This window comes from Chiloscyllium punctatum, chromosome 18 (genome assembly GCF_047496795.1).
Source record: "Chiloscyllium punctatum isolate Juve2018m chromosome 18, sChiPun1.3, whole genome shotgun sequence".
Classification (NCBI taxonomy): Eukaryota; Metazoa; Chordata; class Chondrichthyes; order Orectolobiformes; family Hemiscylliidae; genus Chiloscyllium; species Chiloscyllium punctatum.
Window position 1 is genome coordinate 76,956,897 of NC_092756.1, and position 7,937 is coordinate 76,964,833.

Consider the following 7,937-nt stretch of genomic DNA (forward strand, 5'->3'; position numbering starts at 1 on the left):
TTGGACAAGTGTCAGGTTTTCAGCCATTGTGACTGTGCTGTCTCTTTCTGGGAATTCACCCCCATATCCTGCACACCCTGAAAATTCTGTATTTTTCTCACACAATTTGCCTCCAACCCAATACAGACCTGGGGACTTTTCTCGGGGAGATGAGAAATCGACTTGACCTCGGACAAAGATCAGTCATGAAGACTGGGGTTAAAAGTCAGACACCCCAGATGGGATTTGAGCCCACAATCCCTGGCTTAGGAGGCCAGTGCCTTATCCATTAGGCCACTGGGGTGACACACAAAGAAGTAAAATGGCAGCCTTTACATACTGCTTTGAGACCACTCATAGTGTGTTTTTCTGAGATTTATATCCTTCCTGCTTGTTTTTTTACCCCTTTCATCTCATGCTAAATTGTCGGCTGCTTGATAAATTGATTTTGCCTCCCATTTGGCCCCAGGCGGTCATTTGAGAAATCACAGCCGGTCAGACAGCGTCCGAGGAGCAGGAGAGTCGACGTTTCGAGCATAAGCCTGAAGAGCTTATACTCGAAACATTGACTCCCCTGCTCCTCGGATGCCACCTGACCAGCTGTACTTTTCCAGCACCACACAGTTTGGCTCTGATCTCTCACATCTGCAGTGTTCACTTTCTCCCAGTCGAGAAATCAACTCAACTCCAACTTTGCAGACCCACAGTTTGAGGCAAATGGAGCAGAAGGAAAAGGGCTCAATGTTATTGTGTGCAGCACTTTCAAGATATTTACAGTTAGTGGGGAAGGAGGAAGTGGAGATGTTGCAAAAAGCTGCATTGAGGACAAATCAACACAATCTTCGTGAGCATTCAGCCCATTGAGGCTGTGCTGTCTCTTTCAGACAATTCACCCCAAGATCTCCCAGATCCTGGAATTACCTTGTGCAAGTTTCTATTACACATCATGTGCATAAGCTCAACGTAGGCACAGTGATGTTTATCAGAGTACTGTTGGTGATGTATATTTTAGAACATAGAACATAGAAAAGTACGGCACAGAATAAGCTCTTTGGCCCCCAATGTTGTGCTGAGGATTAATCCTAATGTAAAATAAAATAACTTCCCCTCCACACCCCTCAATTCACTGCTCTCCATGTGCATGTCCAGCAGTCGCTTCAATGTCCCGAATGACTCTGCTTCCACCACCACCACTGGCAACGCATTCCATGCATCCACAACTCTCTGCGTAAAGAACCTTCCTCTGACATTCCCTCTATACCTTTCTCCCAATATCTTCAAACTGTGCCCCCTCGTGCCGGTCCACTTTGTTCCACAAATCCAGACGACACAGGTTTCTGTACAATGGTGGATGCTTTATTATCGGACAGTTGGTGAGAGATTCAAAATGTCCCCAAAGGTCGCCATGAGTCTACTTGGAATGAGACTTCTCCATGAATCTCTGCCCGACACACAGAGACAGTATCTTTTATAGGAATTAAACAAAAGGTTTATCCGTCACATAGGTGATTGTATTAAATGTAGTTTAAAGCAGGTGATTATCAATTTACAAAGCCCGATGAACAGCGATGTCCTGTGCTAACGTGTGAATAGATTACAGAAGCTCATTATCATATTCTTCACGGTGATGTGTTGATGTGAAGAGATGATAACAGAAGGGTTTTGCCGGCTGGAAATGGGGGATTCACATCCCTATGCTAATATGGAGGGGAAGGAAGACAATGGGAGTGGGAGGCAGTTTAACAGGGTTGTGGCCAAGGCTAGCAGTCTTGTGTGGAAATAGCAAATCCCTCTGTCCAGGACTACAGGGGGAATCCCCATGTGTGGCTCCACTCGGCTCTATTTCTGAGATACAGTCAGCCTCCCCCCTGACTGAGATGTTCTGTCTGTATTGGAAGAGGACAGGCTTTCTGTTGATACTGCAGTAAGGCCTTTGGGAGTGGAACGTTTAACCCTTGAGTCCCCAATGTGTCCTGAAAGAGAAGCAAAGCATGGAACTGACCCCTCTTTGTTCATTTTAACTTCCTCATCAAGATGCCAATATTTTCATGTCCAAGTTTGAACAAGACGACTTTGCTGCACAGGCGCTATGACAACAGATGAATGGACACCGCGCAACAATCACCAGACACGGGTGTCCCCTCCCAGTCAGGGAACACTTCAGCAGTCAGGGACATTCACCCTCAGAGCTTCGGGTGACCATCCTCCAAGGGAGACTTCGGGATACACAACGACACAAAGTGGCCGAGCAGAGGCTGATAGCCAAGTTCGGTCCACATGGGGATGGCCTCAACTTGGGACCTTGGGCTCATGTCACACTACAGGGGACCCCACTACACTATACACTCTCTCAAAGACAGACACACACACAGACACACACAGACACACAGACACACACACAGACACACACACATGTAAACTCACACATACACACACACTCACACCCATAAACACACACTCACAGGCTTATACTTCTTCACACTCACACTCACATGCACATAGTCACTCACTCTCTCTCTCATGCACGTGTGTACACACACATAGGTCTTCGGGATGAATTTGTATTTGCACAATCTGCTGGCAGTCAATGCAGGCAGTCAGTCAATGGAGTATTTTATACATTCCACTTTGGAACTAGTACCAGTCTGCTCGGAGTGTGTCTGGGAAAATTAACAGACAGTGAAATTCACAACCAGTCCTGGAGGAACCTGTTTGGGGGAGGTCACAGCACAGAAATAGACAAGTGAATATTTTACGTGTGGCCTTACAGTAAGTCTGCAGTGGTGGGTAGAGTGGGTTCTTTCTTGATTATATGTTTTATTGAGCTATGTCTCTTGATTAAACTTAAAATATAAGCCATAAGTATTAATTTCACCTGGAGCAGTGTTTGGTAGAGGAATAAGACAGTGCTATTTTCTGGGTCTGTAGATTGAAAGAAACAAAAATGGCTTTAGTAGAGTGATATGCTCTTCTTGTCGGATGTGGGAGTTTTAGGGAGAGTTTACCAGTTACTGAGGATTATGTCTGCAATAAATGCTGTTGGTTGGAGAAATCAAATCGAATGGATTGGTTGGAGAGACAGTTAGAGACCATGAGGTATTCACAAAAGCAAGGGGATGTGATGGATGGCAGTTATAGGAAGCCGGGAAAGTCTCAGATAGTCACATTGATGGGTTAACGCCAGGAAAGGTAAGAGAGGTAGGTAGGGAATGCAGGATTCTTCTGTGGTTATCCCCATTTCAAACAAATATGCTGTTTTGGAAAATGTAGGGGGTGATGGATTCTCAGGGGAATGTAGCACGAACAGCCAAGTGTCTGGTATTAAGACTGGCTCTAATGCAATGAGAGGTATGTCAGGTTTTAAGAGATCAATTGTGTTAGGGGACTCTCTAGTCCAAGGCACAGACAAATGCGTGTGCAGCCAGCAGCGAAAAAGCAGAATGGTGTGTTGCCTCCCTGGTGCCAGGATCAAGGATATCTCACAAAGGGTGCAGAATGTTCTCACAGGGGAGAGGGGCCAGCAAGAAGTCAGTGTATACATTGGAACCAATGACATTGGAAGAGAAAAGGTTGAGATTCTGAAGGGAGATTACAGAGAGTTAGGTGGGAATTTAAAAAGGAGGTCCTTGAGAGTAGTAATATCTGGATTACTCCCAGTGCTACGAGTTAGTGAGGGCAGGAATAGGAGGATAGAGCAGATGAATGCATGGCTGAGGAGCTGGTGTATGGGAGAAGGATTCACACTTTTGGATCATTGGAAGCTGTTTTGGGGTAGAAGTGATCTGTACAAGAAGGACGGATTGCACCTAAATTGGAAGGGGACTAATATACTGGCAGGGAGATTTGCTCAAGCTGCTCAGGAGGATTTAAACTAGTAACATGAGGGGGTGGGAGCCAGGGAGATAGTGAGGAAAGAGATCAATCTGAGACTGGTACAGTTGGGAACAGAAGTGAGTCAAACAGTCAGGGCAGGCAGGGACCAAGCAGAGAATAAGGAAGGACTGATAAATTAAACTGGATTTATTTCAATGCAAGAGGCCTAACAGGGAAGGCAGATGAACTCAGGGTATGGTTAGGAACATGGGACTGGGATATCATAGTAATTACAGAAACATGGCTCTGGGATGGACAGGGCTGGCAGCTTAATGTTCCAGGATACAAATGCTACAGGAAGGATAGAAAGGGAGGCAAGAGAGGAGGGGGAGTGGTGTTTTTCTTGGGATTGTATTATACATTCCATAATAGTCAAAGGGAAATTGAGAAACAAATTTGTTCGGCCATATCAGTTATCTCTAAGCATAACAGGGTCATTATAGTAGGGGATTTTAACCTTCCAAACATCCACTAGGATTGCCAGTGTTAAGGGTTTAGTTGGAGAGGAATTTGTTAAGGAAGCGCTGGATGTCTTGAAATACATAGAAGTGGATAAATCCCCAGGACCTGATCAGGTGCACCCTAAAACTCTGTGGGAAGCTCGGGAAGAGATTGCTGGGCCTCTTACTGAGATATTTGTGTCATCGATAGTCACAGGTGAGGTATCGGAAGACTGGAGGTTGGCTAACGTGGTGCCACTGTTTAAGAAGGGTGGTAAGAGCAAGCCAGGGAACTATAGACCAGTGAGTCTGACCTCGGTGGTGGGCAAGTTGTTTGAGGGAATCCTGAGGGACAGGATGGACATGTATTTGGAAAGGCAAGGACTGATTCGGAGTCGTCAACATTCCTTTTCCTTTGGAAACTTGATTGAGTTTTTTGAAGAAGTAACAAAGAGGATTGATGAGGGAAGAGCAGCAGATATGATCCATATGGACGTCAGTAAGGCATTCAACAAGGTTCCCCATGGGACACTGAGGGAGCAAGTTTGATCTCATGGAATACAGGGAGAACCAGCCATTTGGAGACAGAATTGGCTCAAAGGTCGGAGACCGAGGGGGGTGGTGGAGGGTTGTTTCTCAGACTGGAGGCCTGTGACCAATGGAATGCCACAACGATTGGTGCTGTGTCCACTACTTTTCATCATTTATAGAAATGATTTTGATGTGAGCATAAGAGGTATAGTTAGTAAGTTTGCTGATGACACCAGGATTGGAGGTGTAGTGGACAGCAAAGAGGTTACCTCGGATTACAATGGGATCTTGATCAGATTGACCAATGGACTGAAAAGTGGCAGATGGAGTTTAATTTGGATAAGTATGAGGTGCTGCATTTTGTTAATGCAAATGTGATCAAGACTTATGCACTTAATGGTAAGGTCCCAGGGAGTGTTGCTGAACAAAGAGACCTTAGAGTGTAGGTTCATAGCTCCTTGAAAGTAGAGTCGCAGATCGATAGGACAGTGAAGAAGGCGTTTGGTATGCTTTCCTTTATTCTAAATCAGTTGTATACAGTCTATGCAGAGAGATAAGAACCAACAAAACATTGGAATGTTAACATTTCTCAAAGCTTCTGTATCGTTGTGAACAAAAAGGCATTTTGTACTTGGGCAGGAACCGATCTCTGTTCATTGTCAGGCACCAAGAGGATCTGAGAATTGAAAGAACGATGTGATAATTTGTCAGAAAGACCTGAGACTGTGTTGTTTCCCTGTTACACCTTGGCAGCAGCTGACTGAAACTTTAGTGTATCCCTCAACATGTCATCTGAGATGTTGGAACATGCTGGGCTGTAACACTTGTTTGATGCCAAGACTTTACACTTGCAAATGATTATGTGTGCCCTAGTAGCATATCGGGTAAACCACTGTCCTCCTAAGTGTGGGATTGTGGGTTTAATTTCCCTCTGGGCTGGTTACGTTTTAAGCTTGGTCTTTGTAGCTGACTTTTGTCTCATGCCAACTTTATCACGATCCAAATTGACTGCGTTTTTCAACTACTCTGTTCAAAATCACTGTGCCTGTGTTGAGATTATGGCGAATGATGTGTAATAGAAACTTGCACAAAGTAATTGCAGGATTTGGGAGATTTTGGGGTGAATTTTCTGAAAGAGACAGCACAGTCACAATGGGCTGAATGCCCGCTATGATTCTGTTGATTTGTCCTCAATGCAGCTTTTTGCAACATCTCCACTTCCTCCTTCCCCACTAACTGCAAATATCTTGAAAGTGCTGCACACAAGTGGGTGGCACGGTGGCACAGTGGTGCCTCGCAGCGCCAGAGACCTGGGTTAACTTCCCGCCTCAGGCGACTGACTGTGTGGAGTTTGTACATTCTCCTCGTGTCTGCGTGGGTTTCCTCCGGGTGCTCCAGTTTCCTCCCACAGTCCAAAGATGTGCAGGTCAGATGTATTGGCCACGCTAAATTGCCCGTAGTGTTAGGTACGGGGCAAATATCGGGGTATGGGTGGGTTGCGGGTCAGTGTGGACTTGTTGGGCCGAAGGGCCTGTTTCCACACTGTAATGTAATCGAATCAAATACCGTTACAATAACTTTGAGCCTTTTGCTGTCGGCTCCATGTTCCTCAGACTTGAGTTGTGCAACGTTGGAGTTTGGTGGATTTCTTGTCTGTCTGTTTGGGGAGAAATGGGAGATTAGATCGATTTATCAAGCAGCCAATTTTTTAGCATGAGATGGAAGTTGTAAAAAACAATTAGTGAGAGTATAAAACTGAGAAAAACACAATATGAGCCATCAGGGTGCAGTATTTAAAGGCTGCCAGTTTAACAGCACAAACGTAGCCCAGTGCCCGAATGGGTAAGGTATTGCCATCCTATGTCGAGGCACGGTGGCACAGTGGTTAGCACTGCAGCCTCACAGCGCCAGAGACCCGGGTTCAATTCCCGCCTCAGGCGACTGACTGTGTGGAGTTTGCATGTTCTCCCCGTGTCTGCGTGGGTTTCCTCCAGATGCTCTGGTTTTCTCCCACACTCCAAAGATGTGCAGGTCAGGTGAATTGGCCATGCGAAATTGCCCGTAGTGTTAGGTAAGGGGTAGATGTAGATGTAGGGGTATGGGTGTGTTACACTTCGGCGGGGCAGTGTGGACTTGTTGGGCCGAAGGGCCTGTTTCCACACTGTCAGTGATCTAATCTGATTGTGGGTTCACATCCTAGCTGGGGTGGGTAACTTTTCATAGCTTGCCTTTTGGCAACTTTACTTCTAATCTCCATTATAAAAATCCCCATGTCTGCATTCAGTTGATGGGAAGTGAGGTTCAAATGATCTTGCACAAAGTTGTTGGGGCTCTGCAGGATTGGGGCGAAATTTCCTGAAAGAGACAGGACAGTCACAATGGCTGAAAACCTGCTGAGATTCTCCTGGGGATGGCATGGTGGCTCAGTGGGTAGCACTGCTGCCTCACAGCATCAGGGACCTGGCTTTGATTCCTCCCTTGGGTGTCTGTTTGTGTAGAGTTTGCACATTCTCTCCGTGGGGTACTCCGGGTGCTTTGGTTTCCTCCCACAGCCCAAAGATGTGCAGGTTCGGTGGATTGGTTTTGGGGAATGCAGGGTGAGAGGATAGGGATTGGGCCTGGATGGGCTGCTCTTCAGAGGCTGAGTGTGGACTTGCTGGGCTGAATGGCTTGTCCCCCTCACTCTAGGGCTTTTATGAACAAGTTTGGAGCAGATGGTCAGAGCTCTGCTGCAGATCCCAGTCAAGGCTTTGCTCAGGGACTGGCATCCAGGTGTGTGTTCATATCCTTCTTTTCCCTGATCTAACAGAATGTTCTGTAGCTTTGGCCAAAGGGGTCATGAGCTGTGTTCACATCATCCAATGGGGTCACATTGCCAGGAGCTAGACAACGGATTTACTCAGACTGACACTTCCAGTCATCGAGTCATAGAGATGTACAACACAGAAACTCACCCTCGGTCCAACCCGTCCATGCTGAACAGATATCCCAACCAAATCTCGTCCCACCTGCCAGCACCCGGCCCATCCCCCTCCAAACTCTTCCTATTCATATACCCATCCAGATGCCTTTTAAATGATGTAATTGTACCAGCCTCCACCACTTCCTCTGGCA

The 7,937-nt window shown here is 46.3% G+C and overlaps 1 non-coding gene across 1 annotated transcript; it reads right to left on the minus strand.

Moving 5' to 3' along the window:
• Positions 1-210: 210 nt before the first annotated feature.
• Positions 211-283, minus strand: trnar-ccu (transfer RNA arginine (anticodon CCU)). The gene has a single exon. It is a non-coding gene; the product is annotated as a tRNA-Arg (tRNA).
• Positions 284-7,937: the final 7,654 nt, after the last annotated feature.